This window comes from Pinus tabuliformis, chromosome 9 (assembly GCF_031772625.1).
Source record: "Pinus tabuliformis cultivar Carrire ecotype Pingquan chromosome 9, CPIR1, whole genome shotgun sequence".
NCBI classification, from domain to species: domain Eukaryota; kingdom Viridiplantae; phylum Streptophyta; class Pinopsida; order Pinales; family Pinaceae; genus Pinus; species Pinus tabuliformis.
In genome coordinates, this window is record NC_142307.1 from 1,161,888,540 (window position 1) to 1,161,914,650 (window position 26,111).

A 26,111-nucleotide genomic window follows, 5' to 3' on the forward strand; every position below is an offset into this window, starting at 1 on the left:
CAAGAAAATTTTGCTGACATCATTGACTTATGTATCAGGAGTTCGAGAGGCAGCACAAGAATAAAACCGGCAGAATATGATCGGTTTGCAAGAGATAACAAAGTATCAACAGAAGGAGTAACACGTGTAGAAATTGGAAATTTATTAGAAAATTTTAAAACTGATATTCTGGGGACACTAACTACACAACTTGATATTGTGCAGGCTAAACAGAAGCAGATGGAGGCAGAACAGAATTTGGCGATCTTTTGTCCCCGATGCAGGAAAAAACATAGCCACAAAGAATGTCCACTGGATACAGTCCAAACATGCGCCATCTGTACAAAAGATCACCTTACAGAGAGCTACCCCTTACTTCCTGGATTGAAAGCGGTATATAAGGAAGCGAAAGAAGAACCAGAACCGGTGTACTCGATCAACCAGCGTCGCCAGTGGCAGCCGAGACAATCTGGTATGTTTCCAGACCCAACCTCTTCTTTTCAGCCTCCACAGTATAATGCCCAACAATATAGTATGTGGCAAAATCAATTTCAACCCCCATTTTCAAACTGGTCACCACAATCGTTTCCTTCTTCAAATCCATGGCTGAATCAGACAAGCCAATCCGGTTGGCCGAATTTCCCTTACACTCCACCATATTGGCAAAATGGCCCATATCCTCCACAATGGACTCCCCCTACTTCACAAAGTTCACCCTGGCAGACAAGCTGGCAAAGACCGATGCACCAACCAGCCAGAACTATTCCGCTCCCTCAACCTACTCTGCCAGCTTTACAGCAAAATCCCCAGTCTAATCTGAGACCGCAACTCCCAGCCCAACCCAATCCCAATCCAAATAACAGACCGGTCCAATCTCTCCAAATCATAGAATCACTAGAAATAGGACCCGACCTGAGGGAGTGCAATGATCATCAGTTAAGATCTGGGCGTATAATTGAAACAGAGGGAGATAAAAAAGTTCATATTGAAGATCAGTTACCAAGAGAACATTTGTCACAACAAGAGGATGTAAACAAGCAGTAGACTCATAATCAAGCAACCACATCCTCTCCTCCATTCCCAGAACGATTAGTCATACCTCGACCCATACAATATCCCGACTTTGACATTCTGGGAGAATTACAAAATCTGTACATAAAAATCCCATTCCTCCAAGCCATTCAAGACATTTCTATATATGCAAAAACTATCAAAGAATTGTGCATCAAGAAACCAAGGAGGAATATAACAACTAATCCAAGAGTCCAAGTAGTCGGTACTCTATCTGATTTACTATCCTGAAAGGAAACACCCATTAAATATGAAGACCCAGGAAATCCAATTGTAACTGTTCAAATTTATGGTCAGGCTCTGTCTAATGCCTTAGTTGATCTAGGAGCTGCAATTAATATTTTGACAACCGCTACTTGCCAAAAGCTCGGCATTACATCTGTAGAACCCACCTCTACTCTGTTAGAATTAGCTGACCGATCCGTGGTTAGACCAGAGGGTACTCTACATGATGTCATGGTCTCTGTAGACTCCTGGTAATATCCAACCGATTTCCTAATAATCAATCCAAAAACCCGACTTGATGGACACCCGCTAATTCTAGGAAGACCTTGGCTTGCCACTGCCGATGCTTACATTGGCTGCTGGCAGGGAAAAATGACTATAACCAGAGGACCGAATATCAAAAATTTAATTTTATATCCTCCAGCGCAGCCAAGTGTCACAATAATCAGAACTAATAAACATCCTGTATCATACCTTACTGATAACATTAGATCTCCATTGACTATACAAGAGGCACTTGATTTTAAAGATCAAACAGAAGATGATGCCATTAATAATTTCATTAGTCAAACTGAATCTAGATCTCGCACACAGTGTTACATGATAGAAGCAGCATTTGAAAATGAATTAGAAGAAGATCCTCTCAAAGATACACAAGACCAAACGATACCCGTTACTTCTGTTACAAATAGTAAAACTGTGGAAATTGAACCAGGAAAAACTTTAAACATCAATGCCAATCTCACACCTGAACAAGAAACAAAGCTCATCCATCTGTTAACAAAATATCAAGAAGCATTTGCATGGGATTACCCTGATATGAAAGGAATCGATCCCCAATTGTGTACACACCACATTTATATAGAAAAAGATGCCAGACCTTTTCGTCAGCCGCAAAGAAGACTTAATCCTCATCTAAAGGATGTGGTAAAAGCTGAACTTCAAAAACTTTTAGATGTTAATTTTATCTATCCTATTTTTGATAGTAAATGGGTCTCTCCGCTTGTGGTGGTACCAAAAAAGAATGGAAAATGGATAATTTGTGTGGATTACAGGGAATTAAATAAAGCAACACAAAAAGATCATTTTCCTCTCCCATTCATAGACCAAGTATTAGATACTTTAGCAAGGAAGAAATTCTTTTCTTTCCTGGATGGCTTTAGTGGATACAATCAGATTCAGATTGCCCCTGAAGACCAAGACAAAACTACTTTTACTTGTCCTTGGGGAACATTTGCCTATCGAGTTCTACCCTTTGGCCTATGTAATTCTCCGGCCACATTCCAAAGGGCTATCCTTAGCATTTTTGTAGATTTAATAAATGATGGACTTGAAGTATATATGGATGACTTTACACCATATGGAGATGATTTTGATCCAGCAATAGACACCCTAGAAAATGTCCTACAACGCTGCATTGCTACCAAGCTTTGCTTAAGCCACGAAAAATGCTACATGATGATGACTGAAGGACTTATCCTAGGACACTATGTTTCAGCAGCCGGCATTCAGGTAGACCCGGCCAAAATCCAAATACTTTTGCTTATTCCCACTCCTACTACTCAAATAGAGGTACGCAGCTTTCTTGGATTTTCTGGCTATTATAGACGATTTATAGAACATTATTCGCACATTGCTGCACCTTTATATGCACTAACTGATAACGTTGATTTTCTTTGGACAGAAAAATGTGACCGTGCTTTCGAGGATCTAAAGAAGCTCGTATCTACAGCCCCAGTCCTTCGAGGACCAAACTGGGATTTACCATTCCAGATACCATCTGATGCCTCAGATACAGCCATTGGCGCAGTCCTTGGGTAGGAAGAGGATAAAAAACCATATGCCATTTATTACATCAGCAAAAATTTATCCCCTGCTGAATTAAATTACACTGTTACTGAAAAATAATTCCTAGCTGTGATACATGCTGTCAATAAGTTTAGACATTATATTACAGGCTATCCTGTTATTTTATATACAGATCATTCTGCCATCAAATATTTAGCAAATAAGCCTGTCACAAATGCCAGAGTAACTAGATGGTTGATTTTATTGCAGGAATTTGACATCACAATCAAGGATCGGCCTGGCAAAGAAAATCCTGTAGCTGATTTTCTTTCAAGGATACCAAAGCCAATCGATGCAGCAGCAGTTGAAGATCAATTTCTAGATGAGCACCTGTTTACTGTTGCTGTTCAAACACCCTGGTATGTTGATGTTGCCAATTACCTTGCAGCAGGTAAGCTACCAAAACACTTAACCCCTAATGAGCGCACGCAGATTGTTCAGAAGAGTGCTCGATTTTCGTGGATTGGGGGCTATTTGTTTCACACAGGGGCAGACATGCATATCAGGAGATGTGTTCGAGAAGATGAAATCTTTGACATCCTAAAAGCCTGTCATGATGGACCATGTGGTGGACACTTCGCTGAGCGTAGAACTGGACATAAAGTATTACAGACAGGATACTACTGGCCCACGATTTTCAAAGATGCAGAGAAATTTGTCCAAGCCTGTGATAGCTACCAGCGAGCAGGACGACCTGGTCAAGCTGACGAGATGCCTCTGAAGCCACAATTAGTCATTGAACCATTCGAGCGATGGGCTCTTGATTTCGTTGGCCCCATAAACCCATCATCAAATCAGAAAACATATATCTTGGTGGCAACAGAATATGTCACCAAATGGGTTGAAGCAGAAGCATTGCCAAGAGCCACAGAGGATTCTGTAATACAGTTCATGTTCCATCTATTTGTACGTTATGGCCTTCCAAGGGAAGTAATTACAGATGGAGGACCACAATTTGTTGGAAATAAATTAGCTGCAACACTCAACAATTATCACGTCCAGCATAAAATTACTACTCCATATCACCCACAGGCGAATGGGCAGGTAGAGAGCAGCAATAAGATAATAGAATCAATCCTGACGAAAACTATTGCGTCACATAGGTGTGATTGGGCTACTAGACTACCTGAAGCACTATGGGCTTACAGAACAACATGGAGAAGTACCACTGGTTACTCACCTTATCAATTAGTGTTTGGAAAACAGCCTATTTTTCCATAAAATTTGAAATCCAGACCTTACGAACTGCACAGGAAGTTGGCCTAGATCTAAGCGAGGCACAATTTAATCGACTACAGCAGATCAACGAATTGGACGAAATTAGGCTCTCTGCACTACAAAATACAACACTGATTCAACAGCAGTGGGCTAAATGGCATGATGCGCTTATCAAAAACAAAGTCTTCCACGAGGGAGACTGGGCTCTGTTATACGACTCTCGATTTCAGGACTTCCCTGGGAAACTCCAGACTCGTTGGTTGGGACCATATGAAATCCAGAAGGTGCATGAAAATGGGACCATCACGTTAATCACCATTGACGGTTCTGGATACGCCTTCAAAGTGAATGGCCACCGAGTTCGTCTCTATCGCAAACCACTTACTCGGGAGTCCTGCCAGCAGCTACGTCGAGACACTGACATGGAGATTTTAGGAGAGGAAGAGAAATCTTCCTCACCTGTAATTCATTAAGAGATTAATTCTTTTTTTTATAGTCTATACATAAGTTCTTTTTTCAAGTCTTTCTTGTACATATGTTTAAACTCAATGTTTTTTGCTTTCTCAAAATTTTGATTTTTGCCGTTCCGTTTCTAAAAGAATGGCATTTGTGTGTTTTGAAAGGAACAGCATTCTGGATTTTCTGATTTCTGTTGTTCCTTTTCAAAAGGAACAACATTCTTGATTTTCTGATTTCTGCTGTTCCTTTTCAAAAGGAACAGCATTTTCGATTTTTGTTGTTCCTTTTTCAAAGGAACAACATCTTTGATTTTTTTGCTGTTCCTTTTTCTAAAGGAACAGCATCTTTGATTTTTTGTTGTTCCTTTTTCTAAAGGAACAGCATCTTTGATTTTCTGTTGTTCCTTTTTCAAAAGGAACGGCTTTGCTTGTTCTGCTGTTCCTTTTCTAAAGGAACAACATTTTGGATTTTTGCTGTTCCTTTTTCAAAAGGAACGGCACTGCGGTGTGCTTGCTGTCCCTTTTTCCAAAGGCACAGCATATTTTGATTTTTGCTGTTCCTTTTCCAAAGGAACGACATTTTTTCCCTTTTGTTGTTCCTTTTCCAAAGGAACAGCACTTTTGATTGTTGTTGTTCCTTTTTCAAAGGAACAGCATTTTTGGTTGCTGATGTTCCTTTTTCAAAGGAACGGCATTTTGAGTGTTTTTTTCATAGCATTTTTTTTGTTTCTTGCTGTTCCTTTTTCAAAAGGAACGGAATTTGAATTCTTTGTCTTTTTCCAAGAGGAACACCACTAGCATACTTTTGCTCTCCTTGTGAAACAGCTTACTCCTTTTGCTGATCTTAATAAAGGATCCTTCTTGCCCATATTCTTTCAAGCCTTTAAAATACAGCTATGCACTTATGCAATGAACATAAAATCACAACATACCGAAATCCGCAAATCATAAATCGCTATATTTATAAGGCTCTGCATTGGTAAGAGGACAAAAGGAAGGATATACTTATTTCTTATCTTTTGTTGTCATTGTTTTACTAATTTTGCTCTGATTGGTTATCTTTATCATGTTGATCCCTTTAACCCTCTTTGATTATTATTTAGGAATAAGAGCAAAGGGCTTATATCTTCCTATTGAGATGATAAGACTTCTTCCACCATTCCTACTCTTAAGGAGTGTTGAACCACCCTTTGTGTTTAATAAGGAAAAGTACTCTATGAAAAAGAAAAAATGTGTAAACATGATTTATGAAATGTCAAATGCAGGATAGGGGGTCTCATCAAGAGCCAGCCTACCATGATCATGACGATGGAAGTGAAGTGGCATTCCCACTATGGCCACCACACCAGGGATATGGTCCAAAAGGTATATCAAATAATCGAACCTTGGAACAGGAGGTCTCATCACGAGCCGGCCTGCCCACGTTTCACTCCTTCCTCGTGAATGGCATTATGGTTAACTGGTCATCAAGCCAGCATAATGGCCTACACTTTGACATAACAACATTCCTAAGTATACACAAAGGATCATGGTTCCAGGGGTAAAAGACAACTCTGCCAAGGTTATGGACACCTTTCGGCAGCAGAGCACTGTTAATGGTATCGAAGTCACATTAGTTACTCCAATGGGTAAGATACTAATACTCTTTTGTCTCTTATATCCTAAGGAACTAATCATATATTATTTCCCGATTTATACATCGCATGAACATTTATTACCACCAATCATGGCAAAGGAAGTGACAATGACCACTCGAGATTTGGCAAGTACGACAGACGTCCTATCCCCCAGCCTCATATCATATCGCAGCAGCCTCTTACGTAATACACGATCAACTCTCCGCCTCGATTTCGGTAATTCGTTGTCTTTCTAAACATGGCATAATTTCATACGTTGTTCCTTTATGACTTGGTTGCAGATCGGGTGCTGCTCCTTTATTTGACGGCTGGGACAACCTATCACATTGCGAGGGGGGAGGTTAACCTCATTATTCCCTAAACTACGTGTCAACTCACTATTCGGGAAAGATAGCGTACGAAGGTATGGCATGGCTTAACGGCATGACATTTCTATTTTTACGCAAGTTGCTGTTCATAATCCATTTTTGTTGCATACTCTGTGTTTTTTTCCGAAAGCTTGCGATTAGCACCCTCTCTGTGTTTTAAACAGCACAAGCAGTTGCTGTTCCATTAAGGATCCACAGTGAAACCATGGGAAGAATGGCAATTCGAAGCGAACCTCAGAAGTTGACAGTCTCCGCTGTTGCTCGGGAGATCCTGGAAAGAGCAGGGTGGCTAAATTATCTCAATCGCCTGCAGGAGTCGAATGAAACAGTAGCGATTGAATTTTTGCAGAACCTGCAAGAGGACCACTCCACAGTAAGGGGGAAGCGGATAGCGGTCACCGATGATATAATTGCAGAAGTCTCAGGACTACCAGCCACCGGACCAGTATGGACACTAAAGAAGGAAAGATTACAGAAGATCATGGAAATTTTCCAGGACGAAGGCCAGAGCTTGAAAATCAAGGGGAAGGGAATTCTGCCAGCAACCCTTGGAGAACCCTGGATCGAATTAGCAAGAACAGTTCAGAGTTACATTACCTGCGAGGGGAGGAAAGACGTGGTAAGGCCACGACATCTTAAACTCTTAGCTATTTTAAAACAAAAATGCTCTGTAAATCTACCTGCACTTCTGAATTCATTACTGCATGATGCTGCACGAAGCCTAAAAAAGGCACAGCATGTAGAGTCAGTCGTCATTCACCATGGATTAATTCGATTAGTAGTTAGTCATAGTCTTACCTAGCAGCAGAGCAGCTGGGATGAACTGATTGCAATGATTGAGGGGGGAGTGACAACACCATCCCCAAAACGCAAACATTCTACAAGTACACCAGAACGTCCAGAAAAACGCAAAGAATTGGTAAAACAAAAACATGTTGCTAGTGCATCTAAACACCAGAAATCGGCAAAGCGTAAGCATGCCACCGATACACCCGAACAGCCAGAAAGGCCCAGAAAATCAGCCCGGTTAGCTCGAATAAGAGGAAGGCTAGAAAAGCTTCAGGAAAGCACCAGCCAGCCAGTGGTAATTGAGGATGAGCAACCCTCACAACTAGAAGTGGAGATAGAACAGTCTAAAAAGGAGGCCGAGCAATCTGAAGAAAGGGCCGAGCAATCCGAAGAAGAAAATGAGGAAGCAGTTGAGCATTCGGAAACAGAAATAGAAGCCGAGCATTCCGAGGCAGAAACTGAGCAATCCAAGCAGGAGGAGGAAATAGGAAAGCAGGAAGATAGCCCACCACAAGACCCAGTGGGAGAAGACGAATTGGCCGCAGTTTTGGCCAATATTGGTGAGTATGGCCAACCTTCCAGTCCAGCAGACCTCCAGGACAAACCCCAAGAAGAAAATGCACCTGAAAAATCACATGCAGTAGAGGCAGAAGAAGGAAAGCTGCCTGATGAAGCAGAGATAAGAGATACTGAACGAGAACAATCTGTTCCCAAGTCACCAGAGGAAATTCTGGAGGGAGTAGGAGCAGAACAAGCAGTTGTCCAGGAAGAGACGGAACTAGCTAAGGTTCCTACCCCCGAACAGCCAGAGCAGAACAGTGAGGAAGCACCATAGGAGAAATATCCAGAGATTAGTCCAGACCGTAGTAGACAGCCTGCTGTCCCTTCTAATGAAACGCTGGAAATTAAGAAATTGCGAAAGGAACGGCAGAAATTATTGAATACAATAGCCCAAATCCAACAGCAAATTAGAATTCTGAAAGTAAACCAGAATGTGAAGAAGACCGCAGGGAAGAAAAAGAGGGCCACTGCAGTAAAATCCCACAAGGCAAAAAGGCGCAGAACCAACGATCGCCCTGTTGTTCCAAACCCTGCTGAAGAACAGACATCTATTCCAAATGATGTTGAGGAACAGACTGCTGTTCCATTTGAAAAGGAACAGCAGCAAGCTAATATTCGTGTTAAAAAAGAAAAGGAGAACAAGGAAATCCAGACAGAGGCACCACCCTCAGGGGTAATAAGGGTTCTGAACTCCAAACAGCGTAATAAGAAAGTTCAGGTAAAACTCCCGGCCTCCACTGACCTATGTAAAAAAGATCCGAAGACAAGGACCTTGCATCAGATGATGAAGCAAGCCCAGCAAGAGACTGAACAACTTAGAGAGCAAACGGTCCCCCGTGAGAAGTATGAAGAGTTACAGCAGCAACTAAGGAACGTTAATCAATCCGAAAGCCAGGCCTTTGAAGGGTGGCAAAAGGAACAAGAGAAAGCTGCAAAGGTAACCCGTAGGCTAGATACTGTTATCAAGCAGATGGATACCTTGTGTTCTTTATACAATGATGTTTTAGCATGTAGGGCCCCTGCCAAAAACTATGCTTTGTTTTTACTAGAACGATATTTACAATTAAAAATAAAAGCTGTTAAAGTAGGCACCCCTATACAAATCAACACTGTCAATGACTTTATAGACTATTGTAAACATTATGGGGTGAAGGTCCATAGATTGCTGTGTGAATTTTATTTACATAACCTCGTGCTAGATCAAGAGACTGAATTGAACCCTGGTCCTTTTGTTAGGGACATTCAATTGCAAGCATTCATCTCATTCGGGTTTAATCAGATTAAATGGCTCAAAGCCTATAACACTTTCCAGAGGCAAGAAAATGGCCTAGACTTGTGGGTAAGGGCTGAGCCTAGGGACCTAGTGCAGTTATGGAGAGCACATAGAAACCTTATGAGAACTCCGGGTGTCATTGAAACGATAGGACCTATGCATGAGGCGCTCATTCGACAAAGTTTAGAGTATTTTCTTTCCATCAAAGACCTCGCCATTGATGCAGCCAAATTTCGGTATCGAATCTCTAATCCAAACATCCAGCTCAGGGAACCGTTTAAGTATGAGAATTTTGAATTAGCTACCAACCGTTTGAACCTCTATGGCGAGAGCATTTTGAAAGCAGGGCCATCCTGGTTAGGATATAGATTTCGCAGTCCAATTATTTGGCACCCTGTACCCGGATATCAAGCCCTGTATGAGATGCCTGAGGGTCAAACAGGTCAGTTCTTTGACTATCTAGTCACTCATCATGGCTGTAGACCTCCGCATGAGATTCCTTCTCCAGCCTATTCTCTCACTGCCTTGCATGTCAACTACAATGTTTTCATGAGGGCATGAAACAGGGTAAGCAGGGGGGTGTGTGGAGTACCAAAAAGGTATGCTTTTGATGATCATTTCAATAGCTTTTCAGTAGAATTTGTAAACCTTTTTGCATCATGAATCTGGAAAACAATAAAGAATTATAACAAAACATGTGAGAATTAATATGCAAGACTTAATCACTGATAATTGTTATTCTTCTGTGCAGGAAAGGGTGAAAACGAAGAGTTGTTGTTCCGAAGGAAAAGATAAAGACAAGATAACTGTTGTCCCTTTGAAGGGAAACCGAATGCAAACAAGGCTAAGCAGATCAGAGCAAATCGGCCCGGAAAAGGAGGAGAAGACACCAGCTCGGCGGAGAAGAAAAGAAAAGATTAAGGATTGATAGTTTGGCGAATCCCTCAGGATCTTTGATCCTGAGGGATCGCTGCTTTATTTATCTTGTTACTTAGACATTTCCGCCGTCACCTTTATATAAAGGGACAGCACTGTTAATCTGGATAACTTACTTTTATGTAATTTTCTGTAAAAGATCAACTTTGATCATCGAGTCTCGTTGAAAACTGGTTCATTGTACTTTTGTCTTATGCCTTAATATAAACTTGGTGATTATCCTACCTCTGCATTTGGATTAACTCAAAGCGGTGTACCCTTGAGGCTAAGGGCCCGGCCCTGGTTTGCTTATCGTTGTTATCTGGTAATCTGATATACTTTATGAATCACCATTACATGCTCTGTTAAGATTAATCCGTTAAGGTTTTCACAAATATAATTGTGTGTTGACGCTGCATTATATTACTGATCCTTTCAGAGTTGATTGAATGATTATTAGTCTTGGCCAAATATTATTACTGTTTTGTTACAGATCTCTTGTACTAAACATTTATGTCATAGATTCATTTGAAGTTGTGTTCTTCACGATTGTTGATTTCGGAAATAATGCTATTCTATTTGGAAACACAGTCGTATTCTTGTTAATTGAGATTGATCAGATTACTGTACCAGCGTGTTGCGTGTTCCGTAATTTACCAATAGTTAGTGTTGTTCCATTAGTGAGTTCTGCTTGATTTGCCTTAAGAGTGAGATATTGATATTTGATTGTGAAGAGTGCATTTGGGTTAGCAGATTAAGTTTGGTAATGACTCGCGAGACTTAGTTGTTCGATTGATGTTCCATTTTATCATTGTTGTTCCATTCTAGACTTGTTGTTCAATTCCTTATTTGTTGTTCCATTTTGCTATCTGTCGTTCCATTTACTTGCATTTGTGTGAGAGACGATCTAAGGTTGTAGTGAGCCTCGGCATTCATTGTCTCGCTCCCAGACCTGTGATCCATGCTCTAATTTCCTTTCGATCAGTTTCCAAAGGGATGGGCTATTGTTGCCGAACCCTTGACTAGTAAGTTGCCTGGTTTTCTGAATGTGTTATTTTCCATGCTTTAATTTCCTTTCTATCAGTTTCCAAAGGGATGGGTTATCGTCACCGAACCCTTGACTGATCAGTTGCCTAGTTTTAAGAGTGTGTGCTTTAGTCATTTGAAGTAATTTAGTTGTAGACAAGCATCCGTTTACTCTTGTATTTTTGTAGAACACTGTACTACTAGAATTACTCTGACAAATAACCTCAGATTGAGTCACTCTTTGTAATAACCAAACACTCCCGGATTGACATATTAATGTGAGATAATTAGAGGTGAAAGAGACCCTTTTTATAGCTCTACACTTAGCCTTCCCCGGAAACGGCGCCAAAATGTTGGTCTCTGAGTGTGAATAAACTATTCAACTCTTTCCTACATTAATTCATCAATCCAAGTGCGTACAATTTTCAAGGTAACACGCAAGGTATATGCAGGGCCAAGGTTACAATCACATATGAACCAAGGATTCCTAACTAAGAAATTAAAGCATCGGTGTAACAGGAATGGAAAATAATTTGCAGAACTTAAAAGGCATTCATAGAAATCAATAGAGATCTGTAACAACAATAAGAATAAACACACAAAGAGTAAAATAGCATACACAAAAGAGATATGCAACACCTGATTAGAAGAGCAGGCCCAGTGCTTTGATCAGGGCTATGTTAATTTATAGCTAAGGAAAGAACAACAAAATTGCTTGTACTATATTAATCTAATACATATCTCTACGCGGCTAACCCTTCGCATAGGAATAAAACCTTTTTTATACAATACATGGGTAATAACATATTCCCCCAAAACCTGGCAACTAAATGCCCAAAATATACAACAGTTCAGAACAGTAACTAGTTGTCGAGAGAGCAAGAACAGAAACGATCCAAAAAAAGCGTGAAAACAACTAGAGTTGGTTATGCTATCACAGCATTGCCAAACAGCTACTATGAATCGCGGAACTACTACTACATGATGTGAAAGCGATACCTGTTCACCAAAATCTACAAAAATAACAAGTTTTAGTAGCTCACATAGGTAAAACCCCCGTGATTTTACTTCATCAATTAAATATTCCAAGATACATAAGAAAGAAGGGTTACCTCATGAGTTTATCACAATAAATGCATATCAACTGGTGCAAAAAGAATGAAAGGATGGGTGAAAAGGTAAGGAAAAGATAAGCAGATTTGGTGCCCAACAATGTTTCTTTCACCTGTACTGGAGAAATTGAACTATTCCAGTGACTTCAATGCTCCGTGTATTGAAATTGTGGTGTAATGTTTATAATGGTTGTCTCATCTATGTGAACTATTTCCCTTAATGTTATATGAGTCATTCTCTTTCTATGTGTGTCTCCATTAAGGTAGTAGTATTACTTCTCTCTTAGAGCCTCACTTTTTTTCTCCTTTGCAGTGAAAGAGCCTTTATACATCTACAATCAAACAGTCACAAGGCACACCTGCTTGTTCATTCAAAAGCACATATGTGCTTCTCTCTCATGTTGACAACTAAAGCCAAGGAATATCTTTATGTAAATGGAAATTGGGATGTATTTTGGACGGGACACCTACACCAAACAATTTGAGTTCTAATTGGGACCTTATATCGAGGAGATCCCCTGTATGTTGGTGGTATCCAACACCATCAACATTCTCACACTAGAAGGAGCGAAGCCAATTTTTTATGGTTGATAACTCCACATGCCCTAACCATTCATCCTCTAGAAAAGGTAGAAATATTTTGAGCACCACTCTCACCCCTATTTCTAGAGTAGGAGGGTCTTTTCAGCCTATCCCAAAGTTGACATATAAAGTAACATACGAACAAATTTGGGCACTTCAGCCTATAACCTATCAGTTTGCAAAGGCTATCAGATTAATTCATAGAACGCAGAATCTCCCACATTTTCTGAAGATGAAAGAAACAAATCCTATTGTTATATTAGTTTCAATAGTGGAAGATTTAGTTTTTTCCACTCTTTAATAGTTAGCAAAATCCTTAGAAAATATAGTGCATCAAGATCAACTTCAACCCATTAACAAAGGGTACAAGGACAATGTTGTTCTTTCTAATGACATTTTTAACAATTTAGATGGTGAAGGAGAAGACTAAGATGAAGGATGAGGAGCACAGAGATGAAGACATGGCTGACCAAGACTTGGATTGGATTTTCGAAGGGCCTCTTGCTCTTCTAGATAACCTCCATAATATTCCTAAACATCTGGAATACTGGTTATCAAAGTTCGATCAAGATAAGAAGACAAAGGCAAAATATCACATCGACGAATTCTACATGCATCTACAGATGTTAGAGGTAAGGTACGATGATGTTGCTTGCAGACTTTTCCCTTATACATTAGAAGGTAGAATAGCAACATGGTACCATAGTCTACCTATCAATTCAGTCCAAATTTGGAGGGAGTTCAAGAAGTTATTTCTAGAGAAATTTGTTGATGACAAAACTCCTACCATGTTATTGAAAGAGCTTGGAAATAGTAAAATGGGGGAAAAGGATAAAGTGAAAGACTTTAATCAGAGATTCAACCCTATATTGAATAAGTTTCCTCCAAGAAATTAAATGCATGATTCAATTACTATCGATTATTACACAGATTCCTTGCTTGCTAACATTTCCCAATTCATTAAAAGAGTTGCAAAGGGAACACTAGCATTAAACTTTGTAGAAGTGATTGTTGTAGAGAAGGAATTGTGTGTTATCGGAGTCATTATTGATGATGACAAATCAAAGGACTCCAAAGAAACTAGTAGGAATTCTTAGCCTTCTTTGAGTAAGGCTAAAGAAAAGGAATCATCAGGTATTAAAGCCTTGACTAGGATGGTGAAAACACTTACCAATGAAATTTAAAAGCTAAAGAAGAGGTCAAGCAAGACTTCTACTAGAAAAAAGCCTCTCAATTCCTCCCCTTTTCGAAGGAATAATAATAACAGTAAGAATCAGCCCGCCAAGTCTGTCCAGAGCTTGAATGTTGTGATGAATATAGAAAGTATCGACATGGATAATTATTGTTCTTTCCACTAGGAATATCACTCAAAAAATACATGCCCACAATGGAACCACAACATGAACACTCTAACTGCACACATTATGGATTCCTTATTAGTAGATGAGTTGGTGGAACAGACAAAAGAAATAGACAAACATGCAGCAGCTGAAGAAAGCAAAAGTATTGGACATGCAGTGAATGCATTTGATTGTATCTATAACATTGACAAGAAGAATGTTGAATAACCACCGCAAAGTGAAGGCCCTCCTCCAAAACAAAAGGGTCGATATAGTTTGAGGAGTAAAGGGCCCATTTCTGATCAGGAGGTGGTGAGACAGAGATTGAAGGAACAATTGTTAGGAATGATCTCACCACTAGGAAATCCTACTCATAATGCACAAAGTAAGTCTATAAATGAAACTAATTCCAAGAACACTTCCTCCAGCAACAAGATTATGTCCATCACTACAGAAATGTCAAATAAAGCCACTCCTCCAAACACTTTAGCACAACCTGCTAGAGGTGAAACAATTGATTATAACATTACAAAATATTTGAAGAGAGCACGCGCCAATATTTCCATCTATGATCTCACTAGGATTGCAGGCCAACGAATCCTTTTCAGAACCTTTGTTAGGTGATAAAGCTTATCCCTCTCAAAAGGTGTTTGATAAGTCATTTGGTCCCCTCAAATATGTAGTTAATGTTGTAACATTAGAAGCTAACATGCTCCACCCTCCATTTTTATTGACTTTTGAAATTTTTAATTATAATTTCCACAATTATTTAGTAGATTATGGTGCATCTGTAAATGTAATACCGTTATCTATTTCCAAGAAAATAAACGATAAATGGGGAAAAAACCAATGCACAAATTATTTAGTTGGACAAATCTCTTGTCCAAGCTATTGGTGAACTCAATAATGTGCATATTATATTATCAAAAGATGACAGAGTTCATCAATGTATAAATATTGTAATTATGGACATTCCAAAAGCCTATGGTGTACTCCTAAGTAGAGACTGGTCTAGAAAATTACAAGGGTATTTTGTGATAGACTAGTCACATTTATGGCTTCCATACATGGGAAATAATAACCAAATTCAGGTGGAAAGTAAGCCACATATGAAACACACCGTGACACCACTTGAAGGCCACAATGAGCTTGTTGGTTTTGTTGATCTGATCTTTGGGAATCATTTCCTTGAAAATGACCTTGGGTGTTATCATAAACAACCATCACTTGTTTCACCGGATACACAGCTGGAGCTCCTTCCTTGTTCTACAACTGGTGAAAATGAATCATTTAATATAGATGTACATGATACTAGTAGTAATAGTAGTATAGGAAGTATCCTAGTAGCTAATAATATTTTGACTCTATATTTTGATGGTTCAAAGACACAGGATGGCTCTGGACCTGGTTGCGTACTTAAAGACCCATGCAACAAGAAGCATATTCTTTCATGCCATCTGGAGTTCGAGTTTACTAATAATATTGTTGAATATGAAGCACTCATACTTGGATTAAAGAAAGTTATTGACCTGAAGGTAGAGATTCTTAAGGTAATCGGTGACTCAAAGGTGGTCATTCCTTAGGTATGAGATACTACACATTGTGTTTCACCAAATCTAAAAAACTACTAGTGGGAGGTATGGTGCTTGATCAATCATTTCAAAGCTTTCAATATTATTTTTGTTACTAAAGTTAGAAATTCTACAGAAAATGCAGTTGCTAGGATGTCTCCATTGAAAAATGGCTTTTCTATTGAAATTATATATAAACCATATGTGCTAAATAACATCACTAATTTACGTGTTTTCAATAATTACCAATAGATACTACACTTTATGGATAATGCATATGTATTCATATACATTTCCATATATGAGGATGACCATGATCAAAATTTGCAGGATGCATCCAACGCAACAAAAGGAAACACTATGCCTAAGGTTATGGTGTCCCTTGAAAATTTATATGACCTGTAGAACTAGTTTAGAGGACCAACCAACATGAATACTCAAAGATCATTGTTATCATCTAAACAAGTCAATCTTGGGACTCAAGAAGATCCTAAGTATGTGAACCTCGGTACGTTCTGTTCTCCACAAGAGTTACAAGCATTTATGCTCTTATTCAAACAGTATCGTGATGTGTTCGCATGGAAATATGATGATTTAAAGACAAATGATACTCATATTATCTAGCACATCATTCCTATAAAAGAAGAGGTGAAATCATTCTAGAAAAAGCTATGGAAATTCATCCAACACTGGAACCCCTTATACACTGGAATTGAGAAAATTGTTGGATGTTCGAATCATCTTTAAAGTCAGACATTCCACTTGATTTTCCAACTTTTTCCCAGTTAGAAAGAAGTATGCTGAAATAAGGCTATGTGTAGATTTTCGTAATCTCAATCAGGCTTCTGATAAAGACAATTACCGAGTGCCATCCATGGAATAGATCCTTTGGACGGTATTTGGGTTTGAGATATTTTCACTATTAGATGGTTTATTTGGTTATAATCAAGTGCTAGTATCAAAACCAAACAGATTGAAGACTACCTTCAGGACCAAATGGGGAAAAGTTTCCTTCAAGAGGATGTTATTTGGGCTTATCAATGTTGTTGAAACTTTTCAAAGAGTGATGGACATCACCTTCCATGGCCTTATAGGTTAGAGAATCCTTGTTTAATTGCATGATGTTACTTTGTTTTCTAGAAAAGATAAGATCATGTACGTCATTTGAAATATATATGAGAGCGATGTCGAAAGTATGGGATTTCTCTTAATCCCAAGAAGAGCATATTTGGTGTGTCTAAAGGGATTCTATTGGGGAACATCATTGCAAAAAACTAAATTAAAATTAATCCTGAGAGGGTCAAAGGCATCACATAGATCTCGTTTCAAGTGAATAAGAAGGACATGCATTCTTTCTTAAGTAAAATTAATTTCCTAAGAAAATTCATCTATGATTATGCTCAAACAGTCAAGACCACACAGCATATGATTAAGAAAGATGCAATGTACAAATGGGATAAATGGGAGAAGGACGTTTTTGCTCATATCAAGTAGGCTAACGTTGATGCACCCATGTTATTCAGTCTATACTATGGAAAATATTTCATGCTCTATACATTTGCTTCGGATTCATCGATTGCGGTCATATTGAATCAAAAGGATATTGAAGGAAATGAGTACCTTATCTCTTTTATGAATGTTAGTCTACAAGGGCCAGAATTAAATTACCCTGCCATTGATAAACAAGAATATGTTGTATACAAGGAAATTAAGTATTTTAGGCCCTATCTATTAAAATATCACACGATCATTTTTGTACCTCATCCAGCAGTAAGAACATTTCTCATGCAGCAAGAGCTGGGTGAGAAGAGGGATAACTAGATGACCTATTTACAATAATATGATATGGAATTCAAACCAGTTCATACCTTAAAGGGTCATGACCTCTGTAAGCTAGTAGCCAAAGTAAGAGATGTTCCCGATCAAGATATTTTAGGTTGGGAGCAGAAGCTATAAATGTACAATATTGAACATGTTCCTCAATCCACATCTACAGCAACATGGTATTCTGATTTATGGAAAATTCTAGAGCATGGGACCTTACCCATGCACTTATTGAATAAATAGAAGAGGGAAATCCATTTAAAATCCCTATATTATTAATTAGTTCAAAAATTTCTTTTCAAGAGGCATCACAATGGTGTCCTACTAAGATGCCTTGAGCCATAGGAAACATAGAAGGTACTTAGAGGCTTGCATGATGGACCAGAAGGTGGCCACTATGCAAGAGACACTATAGTGCATAAAGTTATAAGGGTTGGTTATTATTGGCCCACTCTATTCAAAGATGCTCACACCTATGTCTGTAAGTGCCAACCTTGTCAAAGATGTGTCAGTCGCAATCAAAGGTCAGTTTCCCTGCTGCTACTAGTAGCAGTTGTGGAACCATTCCAAAGTGGGGCCTAGATGCTATCGTAGAAATATTTCCTCACTCGTAAAAGCAACATTGTTATATCTTAACAACGACAGATTATTTTACCCGGTGGTCAAAAACAGTTCCCCTCAGACAAGTAAATGACCAGGAAGTCATCCACTTCTTACAGTAGGACATTATAACTAGGTTTTGAATTCCTATGGCACTTGTCTTTGATAGTGCGACTTACTTATGTCTAAAATCATCCTGTTCACCCCTCATCCTATCATCCTAACTTAGATAAATATTTGGTTTCAAAGCAAACCCATTAAGTCCAAGATTGAATGAGCGCACTTTAAGGCCTTGATTAGGAATACTTCATTGTTTGGAAGTGTGTCATGCACCCTCCAAGAGTGCAAAGCGTACTCCTTAATCCCTTTCCCCTTCCTTGTTCTGAATTGCACCCCTCAAGAGACCAAGTATTCCTTTGAGTGCACTCCTTCGATTTAAAGAAATACACCCTCCTTGAGTGCATGCGCTCACCCTGAAGGCCTCAATCTAAACCCTTCAACATTTCACAATGCAACATGTGCCCTCTTGGACCCTTTGAGCGCATGAGCGCACTTCGAAGGCACGAAGCGTCAACCTTCAACTTTTATACTTGCACCAAGCGCCCTCCTGGGCCTCTTGAGCACATGAACGCACCTTGAAGGCATGAAGCCTTCTTATTTTAGCCTTTAGGAATGTGCCCTATTCCCTCCCTCTCTCCCTTGGATGCATAGCACACTTGGGAAGACCGAAGCCTCCTCCTTTGTCCTTCGGACTTGTGCCATGTGCCCTATCTTGATTATATGTCTCCATTGAGTGCATGAGCACATGTCGAAGCCCTAAAGTCTTCCCTCTCAACCCTTAAGCCCTTCGAAGTGCGCCAATGTTCCCAAAATCTCTCCTGGTCCCTTTTAAGCGCACTGAAAAGGAATGAATAGAAAATATGCATGAAACATGCTAGAATAGGAGATTTTCAGGTTGATGGTTACCTTTCATGAGTGGTTGTAGATAATGTTGTTCCTGAAACAACATGGAAAGTACACATTAGGAATATCAGGCAGAGAATACAAAAAAAGGAAGCATCAAAGAACAAAGATCACAGTGAGAGCTTGATGATCAAAGCACCCTAAAGACTCCAAGATCAAAGATCCTTTGGAGGGTGAAGGCATCAATGATCAAAAGCTATATGAATATGAGGACAAGTGTGGGAGCCATGTCACCATGAAGAAGGTCCATGTCATCAATCACTATTAGTCCCTATCACCAAGGATAGTGACATGTCATGTCTTCATCATATGATGATGTGGAACGTATGATGTAATGTTGTAACCATTGTAAACACAAATAAGTGGAATTCAAATAGTCATGTATGGATGAAAGAGTCATGGAAGTCCAAAAGACATGTAATACCAAAAGTAGTATGTAATTCCAAAAGCCATTTCAAATTCCAAAGGTTGTAGAAGTCCAAAGGTCACTAGGAGTTGGAAATTCAAGGGTCATGGGGATGTGAAAAGTCATGCCTCAAGTTATAAAAGGATCCTCATTTCTCATGTAAAGGACTGTTAACCTTGGCTTCTCCCACAAGGTATTAGAGAGATAGAGTTAGTACTTTTGGGGATTAAGTAGTGACTCTAATGCTCCACTATTGGAGCTAGCGATGTCGATTGTATTTATCTATCTTGGAAATTTTGCTTAATATTGAATCCTTTTCAGGCCAACATAGTTGCACACATGGATTTTGAATGTTTATAAGACTATTATTTGAATGCTTATGGTTCATGTTTTCTTTCACGTGTACTAAAGTAATTGAACTATTTTGGTGACTTTGGTGCTCAACCTATTGAAATTGTGTTGTAATGTTTATAATGATCATCGCATATATGTGAACTATTTCGCTTTATGTTAGACAAGCCTTTATTTTTCTGTGTGTCTCCATTAGGGTAGTAGTATTACTTCTCTCTTAGAGCCTCACTTTTTTCTCCTCTGCAGTGAAAGAACCTTGATACATCTCCAATCGGACAGCTACAAGGCACATCCACTTTCTCATTAAAAAGAACATGCATGCTTCTCTCTTGTGCTAACATCTAAAGCCAAGGCATATCTTTAAGTAAATGGCAGTTCGGTCGTATTCTGAATTGGACTCCTACACCAAATGGTGTGAGGTATAACTGAGACCTTATATCAAGGAGATCCCCTATATTTTGGTGGTTTCCAACACCATCAATAGGACCTTATTCTGCACATACAGATTTAATTTTAAGCTCTTTCATTTAAAACTTTTACAAATTTAGTTGTGTAGAAGAGAAGTTTCATACAGCTATGAATCAAATGACTATGTCAAGGCTGTAAATATTTAGTTGTGAAAAAGATCACTTGCATAGAGAAGTGAATTTGTGCCGAATGGAAGATGTGTGAAGGACAGGGTGCATAGGGTACTTTAATCCATAGACGCGAAATTAATGTGATAACTAGAAACATAAACTATAATTCGTAATGGAATAGGAACAATTAGAAAGAGTGATTTGTAAACAAGAAATAACAAATATTTTGTGGATTAAATACTTATTATTATATGCAATATCATATTAATTGTATTTTTAATGCATGCGAACAAGTAGTGTTTTGTGGGAGAATGGATGTGCGCAACCAGGACAGGAAACATTGATACAGTGTGCGCATTAGTACATTGAATAAAGATGCACACACATGTTACTCAGTAAATTGAATTTTGAAAGGAATGATATTTACCCGCAATGGTGTTTTCTATGAATCAGAGGATAGACATCGAAATGATAAAAAAATCTGAATGGAAGCTTTATCTTAGATATAAAAATATTCTGTAACATATTTCAGATGAAAAATAGTAGCAGGTAGTGATTTTTAGGGAAACAAGTCAACAAGCATTTGAAATCACTACTATAGTGAGGGAAAATGCCTTTTAACATTAGAATTCATTTGAAAAAAAAAAACAAAAAACAAAACCTGACAGCTTAGAGAAAGCTGCATAATTCAAGGAACAAAAACTAACACGTTGTACCTCTACATACATTACAGTAATTAATTATCCATCATTTACAGTGTATCCAAACCCCACATAAGCAATTTCATTATAAGCTTCATATAAGGAAAAGATCCTATCAGTGTTAATTTTATTGATTTGTTAAAAATCCTAATGTTTCTAGTCTTCGAATATTAACCTCTAATAACATCCTCTTGCTATGAAATTCAATAACATTGAATGCATATGCACATACAAAAATTACAATGAAAAAACGTATGTTCCTTGCTCTGCACACCCATTTTCTCACACTATTACTATTACCCCTGTTAAAACTATTACACATGACATGCTCATTATTTAGTAATTGAACATAACAAAGCTAACCACCATCGCATCCATTTACTCTGTAGTTTTCTAACTACTTCAATATCATTGTTATATGTGTCATAAAGAACAATAATTTACCATATAAAATAAGTTCAAACTACATGTGATCATAGCAATCAGCTAAGAAATTGTCAATAATAAATGTGAATAGAAAACCGTCAAAGGTGAATTAGTTTAAAAGTTGGGATTATTGTAGAGATTATATATTTGTGCACTACTAGTACGAACCACAAATTAATAGAAACAGCATTGAGACACTATTGAAGCCAATAATGTGATTTTATGCAACCTCAACTCTAGGGTTAAGAATTTATGTAAGGCAACAAAAGCTCACACAATACTCCAAGCTTTTAAATGCAATTTGTAAAGAGAAAAAGTTATATGATCCACTATTTAAAACATGTATTTCATTAGAAAAGGATCCTATCAATATGATAAAATAGCTTCTTTCCTTTCTCCACTAATGATTTCAAATTTTTTTCGACTCTTTTCCCTATAAATCACCACTTGTTACTTTTTTGCATTCGGCATCTGTCACGAAATCTCTGTATCGGACATAAAGTTGGAATCTAGACCTTTTTATTGTCCCAATTTTTGTCTTGTGATTAGTATTTAATACATAAATTTAAGAATCAATAACATGTGTGCGAACGAAATTTTCTGATGGGAAAATTATGTGCAAGCTTGCAACATTGCGATTGAAATATTTTGCAAAGAGAAAACGTTACACATTTTGTTATTTGATAAACGTAATCAGGATGAAATGAGTTATTAGTATCACTGTAAATAGTTTTCTTTCCTGACTATACTAGTTATTTCAAAGCCTTGCAGACTTTTTTCCCTATAAATCACCACCTGCTATTATTTTGCGTCTGAAACACATTATAGAGATAAAGTTTCCATTCATATTTTTTATCATCACGATGTCTTTCATCTAACTAACACAGAACACTACTACGAGTAAATTCCAATCCTCTCAACATTCAATTCACTGACTACACACATGCGCGTGTCTTCATTCAATGTACTGATGCGTAGACGGAACGCAAAAATCGTAAAATGTATCAATGTTTCAACGTTTCTGCACATATTCACAACTCTATAAAACTTCTCTTCCACACATCTATATCTGTAAATGTTTTAAATGGAAAATAGTTCAAAATTGTTTCCATCTCTACATAATAAAATCATATTTTCACCCCTGTTCTACCGCACATACCCCGTCCTTCGTAGATCCTTCATTCTACACAAATTCACAACTTTATGCAACTACTCTCCAACATAGCCAAATATATAAAATATTTAAATGGAAAAGAGTTTTTAATGGAAAAAAATATAGTCCTCTTTGCACCCTTGTTCTCCTACACACACCCCATCATTCGTACGTTCTTCATTCTGCACAATAAAAATTCTTCCTTAGCTCCATTTTATGACCCTCATTCTCCCGCACATACCCCGTCCTCTGCACATCCTTCACTCCACACATATTCACATCCTTATGCAATTGTTACTCCACACAGTTAAACCTTTACAAGTTTTTAATAGAAAATAGATTAAAAAAAAAATCTAAATAAGTCTAAGATCTATTACTATAACAAAATGATATAAGGAGGCTCTGGCCTTTGCAGTTCTGAGCCAAGGTTCATGGCATAATGCAGCAAAAACAAAATTAAGATTGCCCAGAAGTGGGAAACCAGTCCAATCCAAAATAAATTTGCTGCTCGCACAAGGGAAACCAACATACGAATATGGAGCAATATTCTATTGAATTCATACTAACTATTTTGCTCAAAAATTCAAAAGTAAACCCATAGACTTGGTTGTCAACAACTTGAAACCTGAAGACCCGTGGTGAATTAGTTGTCATTTGGTGCTGACAGGTGTTCTTCGATAATTAGGCACCTGTAGGCTTTGGGGTCATCCTCGTCTTTCGGCAGTGCGCTCGTGTCATCCTTCACCAGAGGTTCTCGATTTTGCTCTGCTGCAGAAGGCTTGCCCTGAGCATTATCACTCTTCTCCATTGCGTGTGTGGGGCATCCTTCGTCGCTGGAAGGCTCCTCTTGAAAGGTAACTGTGATGGTAGCCTTTATGAGTGGTCAATTCAAAGAGCAATGGTAAATGAATTGGGCAGAATGGTGGGATTGTTGAGAGCTGGAAGGGATATCAGTAATTGGTATGGAGGTTTTCACAGGCTGGGAATGGACAACACAAGTGTGGCCTTTGCCACTATGAGTATCAGGATAATTTGACAAGGGGGAAGAGGAGTCTGAGACTGTTGAGGGTAGAGAACGAGGCAGTCTCCCTCTACTGCTACTACACATTCGCTGGCGCAGTCAAGGCATGATGGCTTGGGGATGAAGAGACTAATTATGAGAGGTCAGCACTAAGAGGAGCTCTGAGGTAGAAGGCTCAGAAGGCTTAAAATCAAAAGTCAGGTTGTAGATCAAACTCTGAGAGTAATGGTTTCCCTTTCCAAAGTCTATGCAGCAGAGAATATTGCATCTCCTTCCCATTGCAGTGCATGTGCTCGACTCCACTACAGCTAGGGGGCACTTGCAGCTCAGAGGCGGAGGAGTAAAAATAGAGGAAGTGGGTCGAATGTTGCCTGAGGGCTCCATGATGTAGAGCCGAGGCGGGATGGTGCTGGTGAATTGGTTCGAGTGCCGCATTGAATGGCATTTACTGCTACTGTGAGATGGTTTTATTGCTCTATGTGTGATCTTATGGGTGGCCATGTGGCTATGCAATTTTTCGTCCCATGCTGCTACCATCAGATCACTCTTTATGTACACCCGCATCCGGGAGGTTTGCTTCTTTGTGCACCAAGTCAGTACATTCCTTTAATTGAGTGATATCATTAATGATGGTGATGGATCCTGATTGGAGCACCTGATCATGGTCTACCCCTGTATTTGCCAGAAGATCAGCAACCTTGTTGTCTTCTCTCTTGACATGATTGAAGGTGATAGCTTTTCTGTTTTTTATCCATTGCTCAATGAATTCTAAATGAGCTGCTAGTCTTCAACTAGTAGCTACTTTCGAGGCCAAGGTCCCCAATTGTATTCGGGTAGCCATGTTGATGAGGATTTGGGAATCCCCTTCTATTATAAGAGGGTGAAATTTATGTTGTTCAGCCAAACACAGTCCCTGCCATAGTCCTTCCAGTTCTGCTGAGTTATTCGTGTCCCAGCCAATTGATCCAAAATACAGTAAAAGAGGGGTGCCTTCATGATTCCTGAATATGCCTCCATATCCTGCTTTTCCCGAGTTTCCTTTTGAGGCCCCATCGAAGTTTAGTTTGATCACATCTTTTGGAGGGGGATTCCATTGAGTGGAAGGCCTAGAAGTGGTAGTAGAGATGTTGTGATCATCCTGAACCTGCGGAATTCGTATATTCCAATTCTCCCAAATATTTTGTTCCTGTGCCTGTGTGGGAAGATCCTCTGCCTGCCATTTCTGGAGAGCCAAGGTTTCTTGAATGTTCTGGCAGAAATTGCTCCAAATAGTGTCCAGGGGAGTGCATTGGTTCTAAAATATGCACTTATTTCTTTCCTTATAAATTGTCCAAAGAAGTAGACCTGAAAGGATTTTCCATAGAGAATTTAGAAGCTTGTTGTTATGGGTAGTGGCGGCCCAATTACGAATGGTACTTGTAATGTCCCCTGAGATTCTGCAAGCTCTTTGACATCTAAAGCTAAGTTTTTCCCATAATTTTTTGGCCAAGTTGCATGAATCCATGAGGTGCCGAATGGTTTCACTTTTTTGCTTGCAATTGGGGCAATATGAGGGTCCGTGGAACCCTCTTTTAATGAGATTGTCCCACGTAAGTATTCTTTTATGATAAACTAGCCATATGAAAGTAGATACTTTGGGCCATATTCCAAGGGTCCATATTCGTTCCCAAACTGGGTCCACTAGTGCCTGTGCTTGAATCATCAACCCATATGCCTCTTTTGTTGAAAATATCCCCCGCAGGGTGTATCCCCATCTTAAAATGTCTTTCTTGTCTAAATATCTGATTTTCCTATTGTTGAGCTCTGTGTGCAGTTATTTGTAGAAGTCTTACATTTCTTTATGAACTATCTATTCTTCCTTTTTCCATTTCCTGTATCCCTGATTGATATGTTGATTCTAGTGCTGAGAGACTTTTTCATTCTGGTTAATAGCATGTTCCTCAAGATTTTGAGGAGGGATGGCTTCTAATAGTTTGGGTCGTTTTTGCCATGAGTCAACCCAAAATCGGGCAATGCCACCGTCTCTTATCTCCCAAAAAATTGTGTTGTTGTATCATTTCCCTGTGTTGTTTTGCTACATTCCAAATTAGAGAGACTACATCATTATTTTTGAGT